Genomic DNA, 9,220 nt, shown 5'->3' with positions numbered 1-9,220 from the left:
ATTGTGGCTTGGCTGTTTCAGTTGGACTCCCTGCTTGTGTTAGGCTAAGCATCTTTTCCTCTGCTCTGTATCCACAGAATTAAGCTAATGTGCCTCTGCAGCTGCCTGGGGACATCAGGAGGCTCGATGGTAAAAGCTGATAATGACCACCAGCAAGTGAACCTCTGGAGGGGGGATTATACTAAACAGATTTTTCAGCTTAGTAGAAAAAAACCACATCCCTTTCTGTTCTTCAAGAGAGATAGGGCTTGGGAGCTCGTGGCTTCAGTGTTATGGAGATTTTTGAGTGTCTAAGAAATGCAGAACTGGGTTGGAAGGCTCTCCACCTTTGCACACCTAGAAGAGAAGAGTGCTTGGAAGCCCAAGAACAGAGTGCAGGTACATCTGTAAGGCTTTGAGAGGAAGGAAGGAAGGTGACTGATTTTTGCATCAAAAGTTTATAGAAATGGCTGGCCTGGGATTTCTCTGAGTGAGGAAGTAGCCTACTTTGTGTTTCTCAAATTTAGGGTAAAGGACATTCCTGTTTCCTCTCAGCACAGCCTGCTAAAGGTTGCAAAATTTGATTATCTCTCAAGTTGATCAAGACCTGCTGAAACAGGTCTCCACTTGCAACCTTTCCCGTCACAAAAGCTATCCTGGTATTTGTTAAGTGCATCTTGGATCCTCGTTCTGACAGTGCTGTGTAAAACCAGAGATTATTCCTGTGCAGAAAGTGAGGGAATGGTTGACATCAATAATTGAAGCTTTTAAAATTAACCACTAGGATTAAACGTTGAATTAGTGATTCAGAGATCCCTGTTTAGTAACTAAATGAAACAGAAAAGAAATTACCCAGAGACTACTCTAGCTCTTTTAATGGTGAATAAAGGACTTCTGTTTTCACTGGTGTCAGTTTTTGCTGGGGCACTGTTACCTTGTGAGAGCAAGGATCCCCCCAATCCTCTTCTGTGGTGCACAGCCAGCTGAGCAGTGATGATGGCATAGTATTTGTGCTGTGCTTTAATACCTGGATGCCTAATGTGGCAATGAATTTAGTTTCCCTCTTCACTGTCCCTTCCCTGGTCTCTCACTTTCACCTGTGCTGAGATTACTTTCAAGTCTTGATTCTGATTTGCCATAGCATGTGTAGCACCTGCCAGCCATGTGCAGAGAGAGCAGGGGACCAGCTCCTCTGGGTCTGAGCCTTTTGAGCAATTTCAAGTGCTTGTGCTCTTTGTGAGTACGATTCATTTTGTTTCCCTCTGGAAAAACTCAACAGGCTAAGATAGCACCTCGTAGCGTTCTTGTCATGTTTCCTTAGCGACATCTCTGCCATCTTGTCCATGTGAATAACAAAGCCAGATCTGCAGTTTTGTCTTGAGATGTAATAAAAATGAACTCCAGCTGCCTTTGTTCTGGTGTATATAAATTGTTAGCCCTACTCTATGCTCCAGGACCAGAATTTGTTTTCTGGCTATTGGTGGTACTGATGTATGGGGGAAATGCTGTTGTCTGCATTTTGCAAGCAATGTTGACAATGTAGAGCAGAAACGAATACAAATATGGCTATTAAAGTATACAATAAATTAGGTAATGCTGACATGGATGTGATAAGATACAAATAGGTAACATTGAGTTGTTGTGCTTACTAGGGCAGTTTCTCTAGAGGCATAATCAAGCAGTGATTCTTATGTTTTTTCACTTGTCTTCCCTCCCTTCTGCATATTTCTGTCTTTTCTCCAACTTAATTTTTTGCATGCATCTCCTGCCCTGTCAGCCTTGAAGTCTAAAGACCAGCTTTTTGAGGGGGGATTATTTCTTTAGAGAGAAGGACTGACAGTAGAAATTGGACATAACTTATTGTTTACTGAGGCAAATGGCACAGACCCAAAGGACCCTTACTGACTTGCACATGCCAAGGACATACTGCTCAAAGTCCCATCTCCAGTTTTTGAGAGTACAGGCTACTTCTGCAGACTCTTCTGCCTTGGACGGCATTTGACATGAAGCATGTTAGTGGGATGTGAGATTTTGGCAACTGAAGTACACTTGGGAGAGGTTTGTTTGAAACCTCTGTGGTTATTTCAAAGAAATTTTTGAAGGTGTATTTTTTTTTTTTTTTTCATTTGGGAAGGGAGATGGGACAGAGAGCTAGGGTCAGGCTGTCCTACAGCCAGTTCATCCCTGCCAACCTGCAGCTGCCATGTGCTCAGAAGGAAGTGCTGTAACCCTTGGTGCTATGAGATAAAAGTGTTCTTGTATTTCAGTTTGATTACCCTTTCCCGAGTTCATAAGGTCCCTATCATTTATTGCTTGGTGTTCGTGTCAGGGTTTTAGTGTAGTGAAGGTCACCCATCTGTGACTTTGCCTTTGCTACCTAATTGTAAGTGACACCCCACTTCCCCAGCTTGCTTTTAAATTAAAAAAAGAAAGGTTACAATTTGGAGCATGAAATTTTTTTTTAATGAAGAGAAGTCATGTCTTTCCTCTAAGGAAGCGCCTGGAAAATTAACATTTTATGGTGTGCCAAATTAGTTCCTTTGAAACTGCAAGGTGAGAAAGGTTGTTAAGTCAGACACTCAGAGAGGCTTTCTTCAGCTCAGAGAAATACCTGCACGGCCAGCTACAACCTGTTCCCTCTACAAGTAGCTCTGAAGACAAGATCAACATTTTGCTTGTATTGATCACTTCTTCCCACTCACAAGACTTATTCAGAACTGATTTTAGAACCCTGAATACCAGCAGTGAAATAGAGCCTTGGAGTGTTTGAATGAACTACTAATGAAAGAAAGATTCTGCACTGCATGTGAAGGCTCTGAGGCTAAATTTAGCCTTGATGTTACTATTCTGGAATTTTGTTCCCAGTTAGGATGATCTTGTGTGTATCTGTATTATCTTTGTATGTTTTTTTTGCACGTAGTCTGCTCTAAATAGGAGATACACATTCACTAAATGCTTACACCAGCTCAGCTGTAAGGGTGGTTTGGCACCAGAAAACAATTCAAAACCCTGGATCTTTCATGTTGGTGAAATCTATCCAGGAGGTCAGCAGTTCATATGTTTTTTATGCATGGCTCTTACCCAGGAACCACAAGCAGGAAATAAATAAAAAAGAGGTAGCTTTTTCAGCTGTCTTGTGTCAAGCTCCCTGAACATCCTTTTGACTAATTACAGTTGATATGTAAGAAAAAGACAAGCTACTTTTAGGATTTTTTTTATTCTAAGGAGGGAGATGGGAGAGAAGCTAGAGCAAGATGCCAAAATGTTTTCTACTGAGATACCATCACCTCAGTCACTTTTTGTTTGATTAATGATTTAAATATGTAAACAAAATAGAATATTGTTGACAAGGACTACAGTTTGTATTTAACAGATCAGTAGGCAAGGCTGCCTAGGACCAAAGTTCAATTAATGACTTTTCATGAGGATTTGCCGCACTCTGGTCTTCAAATGCTATTATAAATTTCACATATTTTAGAAGGCAAGATGCTCTGCTGATTAAGTTCATTCTGTTTCATTTTCTACCTGTTAAGAAAAGCCTTGCATGCTGAGTAAGAAAATAGATTGTTCAATAAACATGCCATCTTTCAGTGCCCTTATACTCCAGAAAGGATTGGAGCTACTAAATGCTTGTCAGTGATGGGCCGCATCAGCTTCTTTGTTGCCTGATTTGGAAGATTTTTCCTCAGTCATTTGAAATCCCACAGTGATGAAGCTTAATATACAGGTTGTCAGGCTAAATGTATGACCTTTTTTAAATATAAAATGTTTCCTATCTGTTAAGCTCGTTCTGGAGTTGTAAAGTGACAGAGGACTGCTAATTTTTAAAATCTTAATTAAATGCTGAGCCTAAGCCTGGAATCAGCTTAATGCTTAAAGGTAACATGTACAAATGGTTGTTTTTGCTCTTGAAGGTACCATGCCAGACAGTTTGGCCATGTGACCTGGCTTTCCCCATCTGTGAAGTGTCACAGACTTGAACAAGAGCTGGTTGGGTGTCTCAAGCAGTAGAAGCCTGGTGTGGTGGTGGGGGACACAGAGCTGTGGGTTGGCTGCAAGCAGGGCCCAGACCCTGCTGGGGTACGTGGGGCTACCTCGCTGTGCAGCAGCAATTCCAACATCACATTTCCATCTCTAGCAGTGGGCACTACATGGGAAAAAGCAGCCTCCCTGGGGAGATGTTTGAACAGATGTCTGCTTTACACAGGAACTTAACCAGTGTATTCTAAATGTCAGCCAAGGAAAGATAAAGTGGTAGGGAAGAGTGTTTTTTAGGACCTCTTCCTCCAAATTCAGCCTGGTACTAATGAAACATTTGTATGTGCTGTATACAAGGGTGGTGCTTGGGTTTTGGAATTAGTCACAGCTCTCCCAGAAGTGCTGGAGAAACACCATGGGGTTTGCTACTGTTTAGGGCAGTAACTGGGTTTTCTGAGAGTCCTGGAGTTGTGGTATCACTGTAACGAGGGATGTTTCTTAGCAAATAGCACCTAAATTCACAGGGACTTCCCTGAATGGTTTTGATGCCTGAAGTTTTAGCTTTCTTATTTTCTAGACTCTGTACTGCATTAGTAGATAATGACCTTCATATAATGTGTTAGCAAGTTCTTTTCACAGTTTAGTTAGACAAAACAATCCTTTTCCAGCCTGAGAACCAAGGACACCGTAGCAGCTTCAGGTCCAAAAAGTGTAACCAATGGTGAATTGAGGAGAGCAATCTGGGAGGATAGGACTTCATAACCTGACACTGTAATTGGACAATTAACCCCGATATGTAAATGGACCAACATTTATAAAAGCATGAAAACTCGTGACCAGGAGTCCATCTTGGGTAGAGCCATGGTTAGTCTCTTGTACTGCCCAAGGTGTATCCTTTGAAGGCCTTTTTAATAAATACCTACTTTATTCCTTTAACACTGTCTAGACTCTGTTCTAGGTGGCCTCTTTAAGAATCAGTTTCTTGTCGCTTTTGGTCCCAGACACTCAACAGCCCTGAATTTTGAACCTGGACTTCCCATGGTATACAGTGTACCTGTAGGTTTAAACTGCAGAGGAACATGTGCTTAAATCATTCCTTTCTTTCATTGAAGGCAATCTAGTCATTTAAAATTTCTATGGGGTGAAAAAGTTATGAAGTCATATTATGGAATTTCAGGGGATTCTTCTTATTTTCTTGGTAGGGGGGTGGGGAAAACCCTGAAACATTTGCAATGTGACATAAATGTCAACTTTCCTCTAATAAAGAGTCCTGCAGGTTGATTGCTTTCCACTTTTGGAATCATGACAGAAATAAGCCTGAGGAAAAAAAAAGAGTGTGTTTTTTCCCTATCTTATACTATCTTAGAGACACCCACAGAGAAATTGGTGGAAAGTATTTCTTGATCATGAAAGATTGATGGGCCCATGGCAAGAGCTTAGCCACCAGATTCTAAGTTTAGTATGAATTTTTGCCTCTGGGTTTGAGCTGTTTACAACAGGTTTTAGCTTGAAGTTCAAAATTGTGGTTGTAGGGATATATGGCATTTTTGCTCCTGAAAGTGTATGAGGGGGTGTGTGAAATAGAAGTTCTTTTTTCCTTGCTTAAGCAAGTCAATGGAAAAATCCAGTTGCTGGGTATCCAAACGTGAGGACTTTTATTACCGTCTGAATGCCAACAGATTTTTAGGGACACCTCTGTTCTGTGGTATTTTATCTTCAGCAGATTAGAAGCAAGCTCCAAGCCTTGCTACCCTATCCTGTGTATTTTAGTGCAAACTGGACAAGCTAATCTGTTTGAATCTCAATACCTCCCTCTCAGCTCTGCCAGTTGAGTAGTTTGTATGCATCCTCTAAAGGTGAAAATATACACTTGGTGGAGGGAATTTTTTTGTGTTTCTAGATATTTTCATTTTTAAAAAATGTGCTTATCTTGCTTTATTGCCATCAAAAATACCTACAGCACCTGCAATATGTGCAAAGTGTTTCCCTATCTCCCCAATAACCTGAACATTTTCATTTTTTAAGGTTAAATCTTGTTCCTAACTCCAAATTGATCATTCCCTAGTGTTTGAGAGCATTCTACCCTCTAGAATGGCAGAAATGCAGTCAGCGATCGTGGTAACTTAAAATAAAGTTGTACAAGAAAAAATCACAACAGAAATAAGACTTCTCTGCAATCTGCAAGGAGACTGGTAGTCTGATCAGGCTGAAAGTTCTATGAGATGTGGCCTTATTACTTTCGCACTACGTTAGTGTGAAATCTGGATTCTCAATTCTGCTCTTGGGGTGCTTCAGCTCCTTTTATAAGGAGTAAAGGAGTTGTCCTCAAGAGGAATCTAGTGGTTCATCCCATGAAATCCAGTTTCTGCTACTGATCAGTATTTTATGGTCCAGAGAAAGTTTCGAGCTACTTAGAGTGATGACTGTTGTGATGGGAAGGACACTGGTTTTCATGTCCCGTGTGGTTAGTGGTTAATTCATCCTCTGTGTTTTGATTGACTTCAGGAAGCAAGGATGTTGGGATTTCAAATCTTCCTATGAATTGGTGACTTTGTTAATGTAGTGTTTCTAGAAATTAATATTCTATAGGAACATTAATAAACATAGTAAAGATAGGACAGGAAAGTGACTGTCTCTATGGAGGCACATTTCATCCAGAAATCTGTAGCATCTGTGAAGTCGAAACTTTATAAGAAGCAGCTAAGTCAGCTCCTTTGTAGTGTACTCCCTTCCCTATATTTTTTATCTCTCAGTTTTAACAAGTCATGTCACAGTTGTGTGCTTTAGTCCCTACTGTAAGCACTCTGTAAGTTTTCCTGAGTGCCTGAGTCTTGTCTGAATGACGAAGCAGCACATTCTGTCTCTGTGGGGTATATTTTTAGTGTGGTGTTCAGGGAAAGAAGGTGCAATTAGAACTAACCCATTAACTGTAATAGCTCTTTATGTACTGCACTGAATGCAGACCCCTGTGAGGGTCAAGGCATTGCCAATTAGCCTACATCTGTCCAGAAACAAGGTTCTCTTTGATCTCTCTAATTCTAATCTAATTTTATTTGTAAGTAAAATTGGACAGTTCAGTCTAAAAGAGATAAATGGAAATTCTGCAAAATGGCAGAGTTTGGTATTGTAATTGTTGGAGGATATGTTTTCGTTTATACAGCATTTTCTGCTGTAAAGTGACTGAAGCCTGGTCAGCCAAGCTGGCATAACTCAAGACCTGTTGGGTACTAACAATTCTTTTGAGTAATAAAAGAAACATGTTCTGAAACAGTGTATGTGCTTTGACTTGGGGACAGACATTTTATAGGGTAATAACAGTGTCTTTTATTCATGTCTGTTCTAGTGAGAATATTGATGGAATACAATGAAGGCTGTTTTAGACTGAGCTGGAAAAACTGCCATGGATTCTTGTGAAGATGGTGGGGAAATGCTACATGCCTTAGTCTTGGTCACTTGGCAGTCAGGTGTTTTTTTCCTCTTCTAGAGGAAGTTTTGCATTATCAAGTCATAGGGAATCTAAGGAATATTATTTAAAGATTACCTGCAAAGTTAGTTTTCCTTTCCTTCTGTTTTTCTCTGACTACATGGCTATCTGAAGTTATTGTAGCATGTCTGTTAGGGATGTTATACTTACTGGGTACATAGAGGGTGAACTGCTCAACAGGGTTCAAAAAGCAGTAAAACAAAGAAAATACATCAAAACTTGTCATCAATTGGACTTGCATAAAAGCAAATTCACTTTTTCTTTAGCCCTCTTGCAATAGACTGTAGATGAAGAACTATCAAGAACCACATGAAGAAATAAGTAAAAAATAATAAAAAAAATATTTACAGAGTAAGTGAATGCATGCACAGCTATACTGTCACAACATTTCTGAACTGATTTCTGTTCATGAAAACCATAGCTCTCTAATGAGACAAAATTTTGAAGCATATCATAAAGAACTGCGTGACATAGTTTGTTTTTAAAGACATCAAAAGTGCAAGGCATTACTTATCCTGTGTTTGCCTGCTGTGAAGCTTATAGATTTCCCTGGAAGAATTTGTACAGCATGGTTGAACCAGAGGAGTCATCAGATTCCTACAATTCATCCTAAATTCACATGAACTACTTGAGAGTAGTTCTTACTTTCAAGGTACAAAAAGAAGTATTTTAATACAACACTTTCCAGTGCATCAGGAAAATGAATTGGAACTTTTTTCATTATATTATTAAATACAACAACTGGGTGTTTTTCAGTGGTGTTGCTAAAAAGTACAAATATTAGAGACAATCCTGCTCCCACTGACTTGCAGCTGAATTTTGTTCCATTTGAGAAGTGATGTTGCACTACTACAGCTGTAGAAGAACAAGCAGCAGGTTCAAGCAGCCTGGAACCATGCAAACCAGAAATGAGATGCAAATTATTCAAGCACATGAAACAACCTTACAGTATCTTCTTTATATATTCCAGGCAAGTCTATTTTTTGTGGTATGGCAATGTCCTAATGGCACCTTCTCTAAAGCTCTGGTCCTTCAAAAGAAAAAGCCAGGAAGGTCTTAAGAGAGCAGGAGAGCAACCCTGCTGAGCTGAAACTTGCTGGTGTCCCATTGCATCAGATCTTCGTGGTGTGTGGTCTTTTTCCTATCAATAAGTGTCTGTGGGGTTTTTTGTTGTTGTTCTCTACAGCAAAATGGAGTGTAGGGAGTGGTTTCTCTCTGACCTTTATTCAGAACTATGCATATGAATTCTTGGGTTTTTCTGCCTAATGCTATTATCATCCCTCCACTGACTGGAATTGTAAGCACAGGGAGACTATATGAAGCAATAGGACAAATAACAGGACAAATCTAGTCCTAGATTAGTTTTACCCACTTTATTCTTTCTCCATTATCCACTTTGGCTGGTATTATAGTCGTGTCTGCCACTCCAAAGCCTTCATTTTGGTTAACAGCCTTTTCACTGTTACCATAGAGTCCTGTAACCCTTGTTTCTGTTTACAGTGTGAATAGATGTCCATCACTACATTGTCCATCATGACATGCATCAGTAACACAATAAATTGTCTAGGGAACTAGTCAGCTTCTAAGAGGAAATGTGCTGTGGCTGCTAATGCCTTCAAGGAAAAAGATTTTTATCTGGGGTGGAAACTTTAGTGAAGGACATACCAGCCAGCACAGTGCATTTGGAAAATATAAAGTCAGTGAGGGACAAGAGGAAAACAAGAGTAATGGGAATTTCTGATTTCCTTCTTGTTGAAGGAGGTAAGATGTGATGAAGAA

This window comes from Anomalospiza imberbis, chromosome 3, assembly GCF_031753505.1.
Source record: "Anomalospiza imberbis isolate Cuckoo-Finch-1a 21T00152 chromosome 3, ASM3175350v1, whole genome shotgun sequence".
In the NCBI taxonomy this organism is placed as follows: domain Eukaryota; kingdom Metazoa; phylum Chordata; class Aves; order Passeriformes; family Viduidae; genus Anomalospiza; species Anomalospiza imberbis.
This window is presented reverse-complemented; position numbering follows the sequence as displayed.